This window comes from Parasteatoda tepidariorum, chromosome 4 (assembly GCF_043381705.1).
Source record: "Parasteatoda tepidariorum isolate YZ-2023 chromosome 4, CAS_Ptep_4.0, whole genome shotgun sequence".
NCBI lineage: Eukaryota > Metazoa > Arthropoda > Arachnida > Araneae > Theridiidae > Parasteatoda > Parasteatoda tepidariorum.
In genome coordinates this window covers 77,047,109-77,067,277 of record NC_092207.1, presented here as the reverse complement: position 1 = coordinate 77,067,277, position 20,169 = coordinate 77,047,109, and the positions used below count along the sequence as shown (strand labels likewise).

At 29.7% G+C, this 20,169-nt stretch overlaps 1 protein-coding gene across 5 annotated transcripts in view; it reads right to left on the bottom strand.

The window, feature by feature from the left end:
• The window catches only part of LOC107442082 (5'-AMP-activated protein kinase subunit gamma-1), a 158,155-nt gene extending 140,715 nt beyond the window's left edge, over positions 1–17,440 (bottom strand). The window contains exons 1-2 of one of the 5 annotated variants that reach the window (XM_071180071.1): positions 10,828–11,230; positions 3,154–3,230 (exon numbers count right to left, since the gene is read on the bottom strand). The gene's annotated coding sequence lies outside the window, so the exon portion shown is untranslated. Of the gene's footprint in view, positions 1–3,153; positions 3,231–10,827; positions 11,562–17,287 lie in introns of those variants that run through there. The other 4 variants (XM_071180070.1, XM_071180072.1, XM_043041593.2 and 1 more) reach the window with 4 other exon arrangements.
• Positions 17,441–20,169: the final 2,729 nt, after the last annotated feature.

The window sequence follows — 20,169 nt, the reverse complement described above, 5'->3', positions numbered from 1 at the left end:
ATTTTGTATATTTTACAATGGAATGAGTATAGTTAAGACATTTAAAACTGAGTTTCTATTTAAGAGCATGGGGAATTCTTTTTTATTGTTTCATTATCCTTTTTTAAGTCATTTTCCATGCATTGATAACCATCTCATCTCTTCCACTGTCTTTTTCACGCACTCTCTAAGACATATTAGACTTAAAGGGATTTGGTGGTTATGGACCTTTTAAAGTTTAGTGTCCACTTAAGAGTATTACCGACAAAAAATAACATTCCTTTCATTTTCACAACAATGGAATGAATCTTTACATTAATATTTTTGCATAATCTTTGTTTTAATTAAAAATATTTATTACTTTTTAATAAAGCATGTAAAAACGTTTTTTTTTTCTTTCGTTTCACTGCTGATAAAACGTGATATTTTGAATTTTTAAACCATTTCCTAAATATTCAATATTGAGATTTGACTATGATTTAAAAAAAAACTTTATTATTGAAAACAGTTCTGAAAAGAATTTTTTTAGCTTAATCAGGGTGCGTTATTCACCAAAAAATAAGCACCTTTTAAACATTTTTCAAGCACTCAAAAAAAATTTTAAGCACTTTAAAAAAATATCATAATTAGGCAGGGTTGGAAAGTTTTTGACTATTGACGTTTTTATCTTATTTTAACCGTCATGTCAAAAAAAAAAACTTTTGGCATTGTTTTTTACAATTGTCAAAAATTATTAAATTTTGAATCATGTAAAACGAGTAACGTTTTCATACGCTACGGACTGACAATACGCCGAAATAGATTGGGATTGAATCAATTGTGAAAACATTGAATAGGAACAATGTGAACTGTGTCTTTTTGCATAATTCGAAGCGAAAATCAACATGGTAAAGGAAAAATCTCATTTCGAAAAAGGGAAAAATTAAGCACTTTTTAAAAACGCCCAATGAAAAAAGCACCTTCAAGGGCTTTTAAAAAACGAAAATCGAAAATAATCACCTTTAAGCACGCTACGCACCCCACTAAGAATTACTTTTGCAAAGCATGCAATTTTTCTTTCGAGCCCCATAAGCCAGCAGACTTTTAGGAGATTTGAGGCTCAATATTTATGACTTGAAATAGCAAAAATTCAAGAGCCGCACGATTTTTATATTCTTCTTCAAACCTGAGTTCAGAATTTTTTGAAAGATGTTTTAAAACTCGTTTTCCTCGTACATCTTTCATCAAATTTCAATAACTGTTTTCTTTTTTTCCTCACACAAACTTTTGATAAGGATTCTAAAAATATACATTAAGGACAGCGATTACAGAACACCCTGCATTTGTCGAGTAAAATAAAATGTCCTTTTTTACAAAAATGTTCTTTAAAAAATGCTATCTCTAGTCAAGAAAATAAAATAAATTATTAGAAATAAATTATTAGCAAAAATAAAATTATTGCTAATAATCGTAATGCAAAGATAAAAAACTATTTTGAACATTAAAAAAAGAATCCGAAAACTATATTTTTAAGCTTTGAATCCATCTCTTCTTACCATGTAACAAATAAAATTAACATGATACGAAACCTGTTGAATTAAGGTCAAATAGCGTATCTTTTATTTTTAATCAAGAATCGAATAACAAATGTTACAATTCCAGAAAAATCTCGCACACTTATCAGAACAGAAAGATAACGCCAAGCAATAATACGGCCAAATTACACACATGTGTATCATTTAAAAAAAAATTTTAAACATTAACAAGACAAAAGTTGATTGAATGATAAAATAATTGTTTGAAATTTTTGAATTAAATAAAAACGTTAAAGAGATATTGATTTTACAGAAAATTATTTTCAGAATTCTCGTAATTTCAGAATCTTCAAAATCACCCAATTTTAATACACGGCCAAACTACACACATGTGTATCATTGAAAAAAAAATTTTTTTTATTCGTTAACTTGTTAAGACAAAAGTTGATTGATTGATAAAATAATTGTCTGAAATTTTTGAATTAAATAAAAACGTTGAAGAGATATTGATTTTACAGAAAATTATTTTCAGAATTCTCGTAATTTCAGAATCTTCAAAATCACCCAATTTTAATACACGGCCAAATTACACACATGTGTATCATTGAAAAAAAAAATTTTTTTTATTCATTAACTTGTTAAGACAAAAGTTGATTGATTGATAAAATAATTGTTTGAAATTTCTGAATTAAATAAAAACGTTAAAGAGATATTGATTTTACAGAAAATTATTTTCAGAATTCTCGTAATTTCAGAATCTTCAAAATCACCCAATTTTAATACACGGCCAAATTACACACATGTGTATCATTGAAAAAAAAATTTTTTTTTATTCATTAACTTGTGAAGACAAAAGTTGATTGATTGATAAAATAATTGTTTGAAATTTTTGAATTAAATAGAAACGTTAGAGAATTATTGATTTTACAGAAAATAATTTTCATAACTCTTATTACGGCTTCAGAATCAAAAAATCACTTAATTTTAATACACGGTCAAATTACACACATGTGTATCATTAGAAAAACGAAAAAAAAATTTAATTCATTAACTTGTTAAGACAAATATTGACTGACTGATAAAATAATTGCTTAAAATCTTTGAATTAAATAGAAACGTTAGAGAGTTGTTGATTTTACAGAAAACTGTTTTCCTAACTCTCATAATGATTTCAGAATCTTCAAAATTACCTAATTTTCATTTGGAAAGTGCGTAATAAAGATACTAAAAATAAACTAAGGAAATATCTTTACATTATGGGTCGAAAATAAATATTAAAATGAGGGGGAGGGGTGAAAAATAAAAAATATAACAATGCATCATGCATCGAAATATAACAAAATATTAGCCAAGTTGGCGAGATTCAACCTGTCAAAAATTCTTAATTTGCTGGAGGAAACTAAGACGAAGGCTCTCAAGTTTCATCTGTTAATCTAATAAGTTTTGTTATTTTGCATAACCGCCATCTTGCCTTCAGTAATGATTAGACAGGTGTCATAACGTATATGATTTATTTACTTTAGTTTTAACAAGAATTCCCTTAAGGCAATTCCTGCCAAGAATTCCACAATTGTATTAAGGGTGGTGGTAACGGAACATTCCGTATAAATTTGAAATGGCATTGCAGCAAAAGAAATCATATAACGAGTATGATTAATACCTTCAAAAAATTTCAGGTCGAGTTCTCGCTGTAAAAGAAGCTTCTCCATTTCAATAAATTTGCAGTCAGCATGGGAACTGAAAATAAAACCACTTATTATTTCCTCTTCTTTTTCATCAAATGCACTACACCCTACAACTGACCAAGACGGTCTCGGTAGCTTCCTTTAATAACGAAACCCATCAGACGTCATTGTCCGCCAACGACTAGCTTTTAATGTCTTAAGATCCACCTTCGTAAACTTGTAATCGTATAGTTTGATTACGAGTAATCACAATTACGTGTAACCAAATTACATGTAATCAAATTACGTGTAATGTAACATTAATTTGATTACATGTAATCAAATTACATGTAATCATGATTACATGTAATAAGATATTTTGATTACTTGTAATCATAATTACCCGTAATCATTTTTGTTGTGATTACTTGTAATCGAAATTACTTGGAATCATGATTACAGTTGTAATCCAAATTTTGATTACAGCTGTAATCACGATTACAAGTAATTGATTACGATAATCAACTATGTAATCATGATTACAGCTGTAAACAAACTTTGTAATCATGATTACAGCTGTAATCAAACTTTGTAATCATGATTACAAGTAATTGATTACTGTAATTGAAAAATGTAATCGATTACATTTTCGCTCCACTGTGATGTAATCAAAAACTTTGATTACTTGTAATCGTGATTACAAGTAATTGATTACATAGCTGTAATTATCTGTAATCAATTACAGTTGTAATCGATTACTGTAATCGACGGCCAACTCTGCTTCACACTCTAATCATCTAGTGCGAGTAACCTTTTTAAGGGGGTTCGAGTTATCACATCTAAAAATATGCCAAAACCGTCAGATATAAGATTTGATGATTATGGCAATATTACGTTGTTAATATTTTTTATAGACTTCGTGAGTAAACGAAATTCTTCATATGTCATTTTCTTTTATTGGGCCAAATATTTTTCCTCTTTCGAAGATTTTATGTCTGCATTCGTATATTTTTGATCATGAAGAACATTCACTGCCACAGAATATGATAGGTCTAAAAATAATTGTAGAAATATTTATTTTGGCTTAAAATTTAAGTAGTTTAGAGTTTAACCAATTTTTTAAGACGTGGTAGTATCTTTTTATTTTATATTATATCGTTCGTTGAACAGCCGACCTAACTTTTTTGGGTTTACGACTTCTAATGTTCAACTCCGTAGCCTTGTAATTTTGAATCCACTCCAGAAGACAAGGGAACTCCTGGATCGAGTATTGGGAGAAATTCGCCTTCGCGGAGGACTTTTTGATGGAGCAAATCCGCATTTGCGTTACATGGAGAGAAAGATCACGAGAACCTCACACGGTTAACCTGACGGCAAGGGGACTCTAACCCATGATCCGTCTACCGCTGAGGATATTTCACATCAGCACTGTGATCGGATGCGGAATTTGTATCGACTGGGATTCGAATCCGGTTCGTCGCATTGGAAGGCGAACTCTCTATCCCCTGACCCATCACGGCTCATGGAAGTATCTTTATAACTTTAAATAATGTATTGTCAATTTCAAATTTAATATTATTATCCTTAGAAATTTACTACCGAGGTACGTAAATTAAGCAAGGCTTTCGAAAGCATATGATTCCATATGCAGTGAGAGGGATGTAATAGTTGTATGTTGCAATTAATATTCGTTGAGAAAGTCCTCCTCGGTGGTCAAATCAGTGTCCAGCTAGTTAGGAATTGCCTAGATCTCAATAAAAATAATAATAAAAAAATACGGTCTAAATTTACACTTAGAATTCGTATAAGGTGTTTCTTTACTAAGAAACGCTGATATGCAAAAAAAAAAAAAAAAAAAAGANAAAAAAAAAAAAAAAAAAAATGAGTAAACGCATTGAAAAAATATCAATTCATATCTTCTGAATAAAAGGTTTACATTCAAATTAACAAAAAAAAATTCTGCGCTCGCATCTCTAATAATATAAAGTAATTACATTTATTTTACGTCACAATAAATGAAACTCTGCATTTTTATAAAATTTTCATAGTGGTCTCAGCAATAATCCCAGGCCATCCCAAACAGCAAGGGCTAAACATAGTTATTATCTTTTCGAATTTCACCACGTATGAATAATTAAAAAAAAATATACATTTAATTCTACAAATTAATACTTTAAATTTCAATATACTTCAACAAAGTTTTTTTTTATTAAGGTCATAAATATAATCCATTAAAAAGTTAAAGCAACCCAAATAGGATCCAGCTTTCAGGCTATTTTACTGCTATGGATATTTTAAACAATAAAGCCATGTATTTCAAACATTTGTCGATTAATGGAAACTGTTATTCAATTTAGTGCCTCAATTCAATTCAGCAAACTGCTATTCTATTATGTTCACCGAAAAAATTCTTAGGGATCTATTGAAGTTATAACAATACAGAGTGTTCCGTAAAGAACGCCCTTCATATGTATTTTTAGAATCTTTATCGAAATTGGAAACAAAAAAGCACACACGTTGGATGTCATAAATTAATATTTAAGCGAGGGGGAAAAACACAATGCAAATCTAATAAATCACAGTACAGGAAGCGAGTGCAATAAACAACACGACAGGTTTAATTGCGGGGGGGACAGTACTTGAAAGACGGTTATTGGAAACACCTTTAAATTTCAACCTCTAATTAAAATTAAACCTGTTTTGATGAGTATTACGTCTACCGTTCGCTACTGTAATTTGACAGATTTCAATAGAATTTTTGTTTCTTCCTCGCTCTTAATTATTAGATTTCAACTACTATCGTGTACTTTTAAAAAGAGTTCAAAAAATACATATCTACAATACAAAATACTTATGAAACAACCGGTATATTCCATACTCGAAAATTTTCAAAGAGAAAACAATTAAATTAAGGTTTTAGCAAAAGCTGAAACGAATGAAAATAACCCTAACTAAAAGTGTTCCACTTTCTAACAAATGTTGCATTTCTGCATGCTTCAAATACCTACGATATAAGTATAATTAGTTAATACAGTTAATTCTCTGAAGAACACTAACCTCAGTAAGTACCCACACTAAGTTGCAGAACACTAACCTTAGAAAAAATACGAATATAGGTTAGTCAAATAGTAAAACTTAAAGCCCAACGTTAACTTTTACTTATTAACTGCGTAACAGTTCTTAAAGCAGTTAACAGTTCTTCATGGAGGCTAAGGTGCCACATTTTCATGATCAACGGCATGATTGTGGTAATGTAGTTAGTATTGCGCGCAGGCCACCTTTATTTCCCAGACAAACTGCTACCCATTGAGGGAAACGAACCCCAGTGCTTAACAACGACAGTTCAACGCCTTAACCACTGAGCTACCGCGACTCAAGTTAAAAAGAAAAACATTCGAGGATATTTCCTTACCGTGAACTGTCGTGCCAACTACATTCGCCAAGGCGCCAAATGGATTTCAAACTTGTTAATTAAGAAAAAAATGCAGAGGTTTTCCCGGGGGTGGCTACGAGTTATATCCTTAGGGTTGGGCCCCATCTGTGATTTTCTTTTTTCTCTACCCGAAAGTTGCCAAGATTTGGAAATTGTTCTGCCGCAAATCACGACACGGAAATCTTCCCAAACATGCAAAGGGCTTATTGTAATAAAATAACTGACCATATTGTCTACACTTTAAATTCATTAAAAAATTATTACATTTCAAAAGAGAGTTGAAATTTCTATGGAAAAGATAACATTTTAGGCTCATCTAACATCGATTTATTTTCGCAAATTATTTCAGTGTAGGAGATGGTTGAAAGATTTTTCTTGGAAGGCTCCAAAACCATTTGGCAAAATAAAAGCACCAAATACTGCTGCCAATAGTGGCTATGCAATAGTTAACATCGCGAATGGGGCGGAACCTCCTAACTGTTTCGGTTTGAATGTTTATATTTGCTTCATGAGTAAAGTGATCTCCGAAGCAAGGTATAGTGCGGCTTTCAGGAGAACTCCTCCAGACAACCGTCTCGTGTCGTGGCGGGTACTATGGTTACGAGGAAAAGTCACTTCGAATAGGGGTGTAGAGTGTATAGTTTTGTCTTAATCTTGGCATAGGTGGTCGTGAGTACCTAAACCAGTCGACACCTTCTTTCCTTCATTTCACACCCATTAGAAATGTGCTCTCGCTTGTTACCATAGCAGCAGACAGTCCTAGACTTTTAGTCTGGAGGAGTTCTCCTCGAAGTCGCACTCTAAGAGGTTCAACGGTTCTATTACGTAACAAGTTTAGCTTTGTGTATGCTTGAGAAAAGGAAAACCTCTTTTTATGCTTTGGAACCAGTTTTTGTTCATATTCAGAACAATGAGGTAGCAGCATTATGAGGAAAATATTTACGTTTTGGCTTTAAGCTAAGTTAAGTTGGCTTGGTTACGTCGCAAAATGAAAATTTGACTAGTTGTCACTATATTTGATATTAATTGTAAAACATTACCCAGATAAATATTTTAGAAATGCTACTTAGTGATCTCCAGAAACTTAAAAAAAAGTTAGCAAAATCACTTAATTCTTCTGAAAAAGTTTTTGTTTTTGTTGTTCATTTACGTCGCACTCGAGCTGCACAATGGGCTATTGGCGACGGTCTGGGAAACATCCCTGGAGGATGATCCGAAGACATGCCATCACAATTTTGATCCTCTGCAGAGGGGATGGCACCCCCGCTTCGGTAGCCCGACAAACTGCACGCGAAGTAGAGCACTTTACGGTAGAACAGTTTAACGAGGATCAATACCACACACCCTCGGACCCTAAGCAGGATAATCCAAGTGTTCACCCACCCGCACACTGACAGTAGCCAGTGATGCTTGACTTCGATGATCTGCTGGGAACCGTGTCTTAACGATCGCGGGACTTCAAAAAGTCGATGGAAAATTGGAAAAGCGGTGTAAAAAGATTGAAGAAACAAAATATTCTGACTGAAAAAGTAAAAACGTTTTTAGAGCTTATGGTTAAGAAATAATGAGGGGATTTTTCGCTGGTTGCATCGTCATATGAAATGAAACAACACATTTTAGCACCACGCTATTTTTTTTTAACTGTTGTTCGATTAGAACAGTTACAGTTATTCGTGAGCGAAAGGTTAATTTTGTACATCATCAGTCAGCGTCCTCTATCTTAAATATAAAAAATATAGAATGTCAAGATGAAAAAAAGCCGCAATTTTGTGAAAGTTAAAAACGTTTGTGATATAATTTTTTAATATTTGAATAGTTACTTTAACTCAACACTGTTTGTGCTCATAAATGTTTGCAAAATTTCAAGCTAATCAATACTTTAAAAAAAAATATTTATTTTTAAAAAAAATGAAATATTTTTACCAAATCAGCGATTTATTTAAATTATTGGCATCTTTTATATAGATTGAACAATTCTTTTCACCTAGATAACATAGAAAGAATAAAATTCGCTCCGGGTTTAATGTACTTACATTATGGTTATTATATTTTTCTTAGCGAAAGAAAATCCATAACTATCCAAATGCCAAGTTTATGCATTTTTAAATTCTTTACAAATGGGTAAATATGGATTATTTATTTTTATCTTTAATTAAATACCAATTTTGAAAACGCTTTTTAACATTTTTAGCATTCTGTTGAACTTAAAATAAGACTTAGCATTTTAAGAGGTAAATAGCGTGAAAAATATACACGAATAAATATTTTTTTATAAATTATTCTTAATTGGTATTCAAGCTTGGATAAAAGCTATGCCCCATTTAATAGCGGAAATTAATGTATTATAGTTAAAAATCTATCTACTAGTAGTACTATCTTTTCTAGCGTGCATCAGCATTTTTTTTAATATTTTCTTTAATGATCAATAAATTTAGTTAAAGATAAATCTAAGCTAAACTCAAACCGCCGACAGGGCTGTGTAGGCGTCAGGGAACTGACCTTGCATCGAAAAGCTTCTGGGTTCGAATCCCGAAAAAGGCATGAATGTTCTTTCATTCTCTGTACTATCTGTCCTTACTGTGGGAGCAACGTTGACCCACCTAATATGGCGCCCCTGAAAGAGCAGATCTGCCCTGTAAAATCGACGAAATGTTGACACAGGTTGGCAGTGGAAATAAAAAAAAATTTATATACCAAGGGGCGTATATATAAATACCTGCAATCTTCAGATTAACATCATGACTAGAAGGAGGGCTAGATACGAATAAGTTTAAAAACTCCTGCCTATGGACTCAATCGTTTGATTGCGAGTATCTCAAACGTGTCAGATTTTCTGATGTGTGTGTGTAAAACGAGAAAGAAAAAAAGTTAATAAGAAAAATAATGACGAAAAAGTAGTTAAAATTTTTATAAACTTAGAAAAAGAATTCAAATTTAAAAAATATAGGAGTCAAAACAACTAAAAGATATAATCTTGTCGTCAGCTCAATCGATTATATCCGCAAGATAGTTCTTTTTAGTATTGTATTAATGTAAAGCAAAATATATCGACACAATAAATAGTGTGAGGAGAACCCCCCCCCCTCCTCCAAAAAAAAACAATTTGAAGATAAAACAAATCAAGCAAAAAAAAAAACACTAAAATTCAAAAGAATCCAAATCAAGACAAAAATTTAAGAAAAATACTAATTAAAACACAAATAGGAATATAAAACTAGGAGGGAGAACAGACGTACACGTATAACTGACATCCTCCAAAAATGATTTAAAATCATTTTCGTAACTAAGTTGCCAGATTACAAAATATGAAATTAAAACCAAAATAAAGACAGTAGGAATATATTTTTTAGGTCGTGTTCCTACTGAAGTACAGAAACGCATTTGATCTGTCGTTACCTTGGATTGGCCAGAAACTGGATTTGCGAACGGTAATTATATTATACTGGATAACTCAAAAGTTTATAATTAATAATAGGTTGAACTTAAATATAACATTATAATCTCGATGATTTTTTAGAGAAATTATTAATATTTAGTGAAAAGATTTTAATTAAATTAGAAGGGGGGTTTTTTTAGCAACAGATTTGCCCAAATTGGATTTGTTGCACATAATATATCAGATGGATATATTGCAGTCATATAGGGAATACATCTTAAGAATTTTAAATTAAATGGACATCCTCTATCAAAATGTAACCGCATAGTATAATGCACCCTTCTCCGAAATCAAACTATGAACATCAATGGCCTAGAATCAAGTTAATTATACTCTAAAGGTGTTACAAACGCTCGTATCTTCTCGATATTGCGACCCTCTCATTGATATTGTAAAAGGTGATGTTCATTACTTTAATTGATCCACAACTATTCTTAAAGATATAATTGAAATGGACTTTTATGATATTGATTCTTATAAGTAGATAATTCCACTTTTAATTAAAACCTAAATGAATAAAAATTACAATTAGTTTTAAATAGTATAGATTTTTCAAGACCAATTTTTAATGAATTTTATATTGTAATTTTTTTCTTTCGAGAATTATTGAAAACAATTTAGTGAAATAAATCTATAAGGAACATGATTTTGCATCATTTAACTTTAAATCTAATTCAACCTGAAATTTATTTTAATAAAATTAAAAATAAGATATTATGAACAAATAATAAATATTTAAAACTGTTTAAGAAAACTGCAAGTAAAAAAAAATTATAAAGCATATTCCTTTAACTTACTTACCAAAACGTTTCACACGAAAGCCCCGCTATGGTCGCCACGTTTAAGCCAATCCAAGAAAACAAATAAAATAGAAAAAGAGCGAATCTATGAGGCAATTCCTAGTCCGATTTTCGATGAAGGGAAAATAATCAATTATAAAACGTTGTCACATGCAAATTTAAAAAAGTATGTTTATACAGTCACATTTCTCGATTTTTATGAGTACTGGATATTTTCCAAACAAATAATGTCCACTTATGCACAACGAAATTCATAAATGTAACAAAATTTCTAATTGCCAAATAGTCTAAAAAATTCTATCTATAGGGAGCAAAGATTAACCATTCTATAGCTCCAAGGAAAGAAAGCAGATGCACGTGGGATAAACTGCTGTTATGTTCTCTTCTTCTCTCCTCGCTAAACCGACCCAGAGACACACCTACCAAATCAGCCGACATACTGAGCATGCGCAGGGAAGCTCTATTCACGATACACTTTAGCTGCCTTCTTTACAGCTTCCATCCACATCGTTTATGTTTTTGCCATTCTAAGTGTATCTATATTTTTCGTTTTATTAATATTCCGTTTTATTTTTAACCTCATTAACTCTTGAAATGTTAATGAGAAGCTCTGTGAAGCTTATTCTCCTAATTATTTTAGTAGGAATGATATCGTTTTATGCTTTCATAAAAAAACTATTTTTTGTAAATCGTTTTCATCTTGAAGAATACGAATTAGTTGCTATGTGTGGCAATGAAATTTTTCCCTTTGGCAAAGAAAACGGCTTACGGTCCATTTCTCTTTCTCCAGAAGAATTTTTAATTGTTATTTTTTCACTGTTGAAAGTAAAGTTTATTCATTTTATTAATTATTGCTCTATTTAGCATTTTACAATTCAGCAAATTTAATTTTTTTTTTGCCAATTAAATAACAATATTTGAAAAATATAATAATTTTGCTTAAGTTATATTGATTCTATTCCAATGATTTTATCTGAAATTACGATCCATAAATAGATATAGAAGCATAATATAAACTAATCGTTTTATAGATCAAAATGCTTTATTTTGCTTTCAGGCACTGGATTTAATTTATCTTCAATTCAATTAACATTATTAATTACATTAATTGAATTAGATATTAGTACGTTAATTAACATTACAATTTCAAATTTCAATTAACATTACTCCAAATCACAAGACAAATTCATTCGATTTCATATTCATTTATGGTTTATTTCTGTTTTTAAATTAAATAAATGTCAATTTCATTTATTACTTTAAATGTACTCATTTTGTTTATAAACTTGCAAGGGTCCGATACCCAAAAGAAAATAAATTTTACTGCGTACATTAAAACTTCAAATAATTTAAAACTCACAACAATTGAGCAAGAGTTTTAAAAATTATAAAAAATTTTACAACACGTTGTATCCATTTAGCCAATATATTTTGAATTCTTTCTTTTGATTTTGCTCAAAAGTAAATGTAGAAAATGTTATTATGTAAATATAAATGAATATCTTTAGGTTATCAATAAGCAAATAAAAATTACGTAAAAATAAAAAAGGGGGGGGATTTAAAAAATAAAAAAAATTTTTATTTTTTGAAATTTAAAAAAAAAAAATTTAGCAATGTTACGAATTTAAAGACATATAAATAATTTATTGTTAGTTAAAAGTGCTTGAAAAGCATCCAAAAATGGTTTATCTTATTTTTTATTTAAAACGAAACAATTCTGGCGTACTTCGATTTTTAATCATATTTATAGAACTTTATTGTGTTCTTTATCAATCATATCAGCGATTAAATGGGGTTAAGATATATTAAACTGGGTAAACAAATTATTTTATAGATTAAAACTCTTTCTTTTTAAATGTAGCTTGAAGTTTTAATTTGGAGTAATTTTTTATAATTTAATATTTCAATTAAAATTATACCATATTATGAAAAAGGTTAATTTCATTTAGATAATTTCATAATAATAAGGTCATAGTGAATTCCATTTAATGCTTTATATGTCCTCAACTTATATTAAAACTACTTTAATCATTGTTGTACAATTTTATTTTAAATGTTAATATTCATATGAGTAATTAAATGGTTGTAAGCATGTATAATATTGAATAAACTAATTGTTTTATGATTTTTTTTCAATAATAGCTTGCAATTTTAATTCTTCTATTGATTTATTATTATTTTTTTTTTTTTTTGTAACCTAATTTTTATATAACATCTCACAATGCAGCGAGAAAAAATTTATATTCAAATTCCATTAATCATCTATTTAACGGTTAAATAATCAAAAAATTATGAAGAACTGATATTACAAAACGATGCAATCATCCACAAAACCGAAAAGTTTTACAATTTGAAACGTAATTTAACAATTTGAAATTTTTTGTTGTCCCAATAAGTGACCCTACTTTATGAGATTAAGAAAAACGCTTTTTTAGAATTAAAAATATCCCATCGAATGAAAGATGGGTAAGTATACTCAGTGTAATATGGTATACAGGTAAATACATTATAGTTAAGATTTAGTACAACTAAACAATTTTCTCGATAATCTGCACTTTAGTACACTACCATTACTTTTAAATTACAGTTACTTAATATTATTTAAATATACTTTATATTAGATAGAATTAAGCTTCAGCTGAACTGTAAACAAAATAAACTCGTCTTTTCAAATAATTTTCAGAATATCTAACAATAACTATTTAATAATGTATAATGTTAATCGTGTGAGAACAAATTGTTTTTCACATTTTTCTCTCATTAAAAGTTTTTAATTGTTTTAAAATTGATGTGAGAATAAAAACTTTTTTCTGATGTATCTTACTTTTAGCTCATAGGTATTTCTTCTAATTTCATAACCGTTGTTGAACAGCAACCCAAAATTAAATGGCAACTCCGTAGCCATGCAATTTTGAACCCAATCTAGAAAATAAGGGAACTCCTGGATCAAGTAAGTATTGGGAGAAATTTGCCTTCATGGAGGACTTTTTGACGAAACTAACCCGCATTTGCTCTACATATAGCGGAAAACCTCCCACGGCGAGCCAGACGGCAAATATGGTCCGAAATTCTTTTTAAGCTACTTTGAATACTAACAATTTCTTAAGATAGATATAGTCGATAATGTTCCTAGAACACGATTGTAAGAACACTAGATTAATTAAAAAATTAAAAACCTGTGCTGTTGCCAAGCGTTTTACCAAAATCTTACCAGTGATTTTACCTTAGTAAGAACATTTAAGTTCTAAAACCTATAGAATCTAGACGAAAACGGTATTAGTCTATTTATCTGTAGTCTCTTTATGTAGCTTTTATAACATTTCGACTCAATCAGACTAAACGTAATAAAAACTAATTTATGTTAAGCTACATTTAAAATGTCGTGTGAAATTTATTTTCTTGTAAAATTATAATTTAGAAACTTAATTAAGTAAAATTTTAAAGAAATTATTTCAGCATGCATGAATTTAAATAATAATATATCCAATTATAAAAATTTTTTAGATTAGATTATTTTCCGGATTGACATAATTTAAATTATTTTTAAAGCATTAATTTAAATCGAAAAAAAATTTTTACAAGGTATAATTTGTGANCCACCAGAGGGCTAAGACCATGTGTTGTAAAACAATATGAAATAGTACTGAACGCCGGATGTAAAGCATCGGCTTCGATGAAGATAATTTTGTGAGAATTTTTTTGATAATTCGGTGAGAATTCACCCGACTAACCATATGATGCTCACTACGTGCTCTTGCGCGCCGAAGCCTATCAATTAAAACGTATTAGCGTTTTATATAATATAGATTAACCATATAATGCTCACTACGTGCTCTTGCGCGCCGAAGCCTATCAATTAAAAATAAAAACTGTTGCCTACGCGAGAAAAGAAATATCATCGGTTTTATTGATACATACGTACGTATTAGCGTTTTATATAATATAGATTTTATCAAAGCCTTAATTGAAAAATGTAAAAACTGTAAATAATTTAATTTAAATAAAAAAATCGATTAAAATAAAAAGACAGTGTTTTTTATTTTTTAAAAAAAATCATAATTTTTGTCAACCCTGGGTATAATTGCTGAAACTCAAAATCTTAAGGAAAAATGTAAGGGGATTGTGAATTGCTTATTTTTGCTTACAAGGCGGAGAGGCTAAAAATTACCAAAAAGATGCTTACGTAATATTAGAATAGCCACTTACTCATTTTAGCTTTCTTTTTTAAGCTCATTTTTTCAATTACTTTTCTTTCTTACTTTTAAATATTAGGTACGTATATGACATTATAATTAAAATGACTTATTATTGTTGAAAGGAAACAATCTACACGCAAAGGTGGTCTTCATTGGATGAAAAATATTGAGAATTAGTTAAAATATATTAAATGCATATTATTCTAAGGTAATTACTAAGAACATCAGATCCTTGTTTCTTAGCCGTATCAGTTCATTTTGAGAAAAGTTAACAGTACATTCTACAATATAACAAATCGATAAACCTATTATTTTAAGTAACTGTTTTTAGGCTTAGTTTGTTAGTTTTTTTCTTGTAGCGGAAGCGAGATTCGTGAATGTCTTAGAATAGAATGAGTTTACAAAAATATTTTAAAACATAAATTTCTCTAAAAAATTTTCCTAAACTGAACTAGATTGAAGAAACAGAACAGGTAAGTTTTTTTTTTTTAAATTATTCCTACAAGATAGTAAATAAAGATAACGTAAACAGTAAAAAAATAACATGGAAATGCAAAATACTTAACCTATTTTTTGTAGAAATTTTTTTTTTATAGGTGACATCAGTGTTGTAGTGCTATTTCTTTTTTTAATTATTATCATTTCTTATTGGAACGCAAGCTACTGCACCTTGGGGAGGGAGAGTGAAGTCTAAAATTTTCGAAGATAATTTTTGATTAACAATTATTTTATGATCTGAAGTTATCAAATGTTTTTCATTTTTTTTAAAGTTTGCTCACTTTTATTTAATTGTAGCCTCTATATTTTTTCTCGACTTTTACCGAAAAACAATCCTCAATATTCTTATTTTCATCGTTATTTTTATTTTGTCTATCTTAAAAATCCTTTCGCAATACAGAACTTATGAATTATTTTTTTATAAAAACTTATACATTGAACTGCTTTAAAAAATTTCCATTATGAATTATTCTTTTCCTCTTTATCAACCGCCATTCCTAAAAACAGATATAAAGTAATAAAATATAATCGCAGTTTAAAAACAGAAATGGAATGTTACGTGGATGGCTAATTTCGCAATCGACTTATCGTCTTTCTCTCTTAATCTATCTTTATTACCTTCAAACTTAGCCCCTAATAAAAGTTTCCTTTTAGTGTTACGAGCGGTTTATTCTAAAAAATTATGAAGTAAAATTTTGTAATAAGTTCCTGACCCATGTTTCGCTTCGCTAAAAAGTACCGAAACGTCGAACCAATGCATTCCGGCCCCACTACACCGGTGCGTGACATTAATGTCAATTTAAAAATATCTAGCATCTGCTTTCAATAAATATAAATTAAAAGGCCGGGATAGCTTGGTTGGTAGGGTACTGAGCCCATGTACAAGTGTTCATGTGTTCGATCCCAGCTGGCTGAAGTCTCCCCGTATAGTAAATGGTGACTGATGCAAGTTAAATCTGCCGAGTCACAAAGTCATCCATGTTCCCATAACAAATCATACCTCTGGGGGTACTGATCCAGAAGTTTCCTTGTCATCTGGATTGGTACAAAATTGCAAGGCTACGGAGTTGAACATAAGTGGTCGTAAACCCAAAACTGGGTCAGCTGTTCAACGACAGATAAAAAATAAAATAAAATATAAATTAAAGAGCCGCGATGGCTCAGGGGATAGAGCGTTCGCCTTCAATTGAGGTGAACCGCGTTCGGATCCCAATCGATACGAATTCTGCATCCGGCTTGCTCCGACCACAATGCTGACGCCAAATATCCTCAGTGGTTGACGGATTATGGGTTAAAGTCCCCTTACCGTCAGACTAACAGTGAGAGGTTCTCGTGCTCTTCCTCTCCATGTAACGAAAATGCTCGGTAGCTCCATCAAAAAGTCCTCCACGAAGGCAAATTTCTCCCAATACGTGTTTCGGGAGTTCCCTTGTCTTCTGGATCGGGTTCAAAATTACAAGGCTACGGAGTTAAACAAAAGTAGTCGTAAACCCGAAAATTGGGTTCGGCTGTTCAACGACGGTTATAAAATATAAATTAAACTTTTAAATGAATGCCGCTAAACGCAACATGTTTTTAAAACCTAAATTTCGTACATTTCTAGAATGTGACTTGACTTAGTAACTTAGTCCACTAAGCTCTTCATTTTAATTATAAAGAATTTCGATACAAGAAATGAAAATTCCTTTTAATGATCTTGAATTATTTGTGTTCATTTTTTCTACTCTCATCTCTATTCTCGTTCGTAAACTTAAAGAACTAACTCACCTTTTTTCTTCCTCTCTCTCTCTGTCTCTCTAACGTCCTTTTGTTGTTATCTATAAACACTTTGAGGCAGTAACTGCCAGGGATGTTTTGATAACTGATACTCCCAAAGGCAAGTAACTATCGGTCATTTCTGGTCCATATCACGATCTCTTTGAATGACCGGAAAAAAACATCTCGAACATCACTAAAGAAAGGGACGTGGACGTAAGTAGAAACGGGAAAATAAATATGTCTGAAATAACTACTTTTATTTGACAGTTAATAAGCCTGTCTAAAAAAAAAGAAGTCAATATTGAGTGTTTTGTTTAACGATGTATGATGTCACTTAAGTATTATTTGCGTAATATAATAAATACACTTGAAACAGATGTTTAGTTTCGAAAAATATGTTTTTACCGTACATTTCATGTCATTTTAAATCTCGAATCTATTTCTGAACCAAATTAAATATTATTTTCCCACATATTAAAGAAAAACTCATCGTCATTTTTTTATTTAAATTTATTTTAGTGAGAAATAAGTTACAAGAAAGAATGTGCAACATTTAAAAGCCAGTTGATTTTGCACAATCTACGAAAGATTGCTTTTATTTTATTTTAAATATTTTGTTGCAAGCTTTTCTTTACATTTAATAAAAATGAAAGTATTAAAAGCTGTAAGAGTATTTGTATTTAAAGTATTTGTATAGCATTCAAATTTTGCACAATCTACGAAAGATTGTTTTATTTTATTTCCAAATATTTTGTTGTAAGCTTTTCTTTACATTTATTAAAAATAAAAGTATTAAAAGCTGTAAGAGTATTTGTATTTAAAGTATTTGTATAGCATTCAAATTTTGCACAATCTGCGAAAGATTGCTTTTATTTTATTTCCAAATGTTTTGTTGTAAGCTTTTCGTTACACTTAATAAAAATAAAAGTATTAAACGCTTTAAAAGTATTTGTATTGTGTTATAATTAATTCCTTTTTTGGCAGAAAATTCTTCAAAAACGAGTAATTACTGAATTGTTTTCTAATTTTCAGTTCTTGTTCTTAAATGAGATAAAATAAAGCAAATAAAGATGACATAAGAGAAATAAAATAAAGCACATTTTCTAAGAAATTGCTTTACAACAATAGTTGACCAGTTGCGAAAAAAGTGAATGATAATTCATTTTAAAATGTTTCATAAAGAAAATATGAATAATAAATTAGCAATTATATGAATAATAATTGAAAATATGAAAATGTCAGTAAGACACAATAGTTCATAAAGCCTAAAAAATAATTTTGATTAATCGTTTTCTTACACGACTTAAAACTCACAAAGCCTTTTAAATATTTTGTAATCATACTTTCGGTGATTTTGGATGATCCTTGTCACAAGCTATACGCTTGTGCATTTTTTTACAATGCAATTTTATGCTAAATTTAAATTATTTTTGCTATTAAAAAATCCTTTAAGAGCATGAGATGCTATGCAACAATCTTTAAACAATATATTTTTATTAGAATTTGTTTACATGAAAATTCGGCTAATAGCTATAACAGGGTGCGTAGAGTTTTTGAAAAGTACTGAAAGGTGCTAATTTTCGATTTTCGTTTTGTAAAAGCCTTTAAAGGTGTTCTTTTTCATTGGGTGTTTTTAAAAAGTGCTTAATTTACCTCTTTTCAAAATGAAATTTTTCCTTTACTATGTTGATTTTCCATTCAAATTATGCAAAAAGACACAATTCACATTGTTCTATTCAACGTTTTCACAATTAATTCAACCTCAATCTATTGTCAGTACGTCGCGTATTAAAACGCCATTCATTTTACATGATTCAAAATTTCATGATTTTTAATAATTCTCGAAAACAATGCCAAATATTTTTTTTTGGACATGACAGTTAAAACAAGATAAAACCGTAAATTGTCAAAAACTTTCCAACCCTGCCTAATTATGATATTTTTTTAAAGTACTTAAAAATATTTTCTGAGTGCTCGAAAAGTGCTTAAAAGGTGCTTATTTTTTGTTGAATAATTTGGCTACGCACCCTGTAAAATAATAGCTTAGTTATTTGGGCACTCTCCGACTTATTGTGGCAATGTATACCTCAAATTGTATATTTTTTGTATTGTATTGATATGTAATTGTAATTGTTAATTGTATATTGTGTTGTATTTATATTACGCAATTATGTAAATCAAATTATTTTGTATATTTTTAATTTTAAACCCCCTTGTTGGCAGAATAGGAAAATTGGAAACACCCTCACGTAAGATTTTTTCTTTCATAAGGTAATTATTCGCCCTAATTTTAATATTTTTTGTAATTAACGAGGTCTCATAGATACATAATGCTTAAATAGTCTATTGAGAATAAAATATGAAGTATAAATGCAATTGCTAGCCAAAAATAAAATGTTTTAGATTTTTCTAAATAAGTACTAAATTTATGTAAATAATGTATTTTTTCTTCCTAAATAATAATATAGGCATTATCAGAAAGAAAATAATACTATTTCAAACTAATTGCATTAAGAGTAAAGAGACCCAAAAGTTTCCAAGAAGAAAAATTAAATTTGATATGGTGTCCTTATAACTTTTTTACGAGTCTATTTATGAAAATCAAAGATTAGCCATTCTATTGATATTGTACTATATTTATCATCCGAATTTTCTTTATTTGCAAATCATGTTATGCATATAGGAAGAAAAAAGACAGGAAATTATTTTTTATACTAGCCCTTACTATAATATCTCGTCTACGTAAGCGAAAAAAAAAAAAGAAATACCGGGCATTTATTTTTCTTTTCTAAACTAGTTTGATCATTACCAGTGAGTGGAAAAAAAATTTCTTTCGCAAATCTGACGTGGGGTAATTTATTAAAATAAACTTCAGAATATCAAATTGCCAG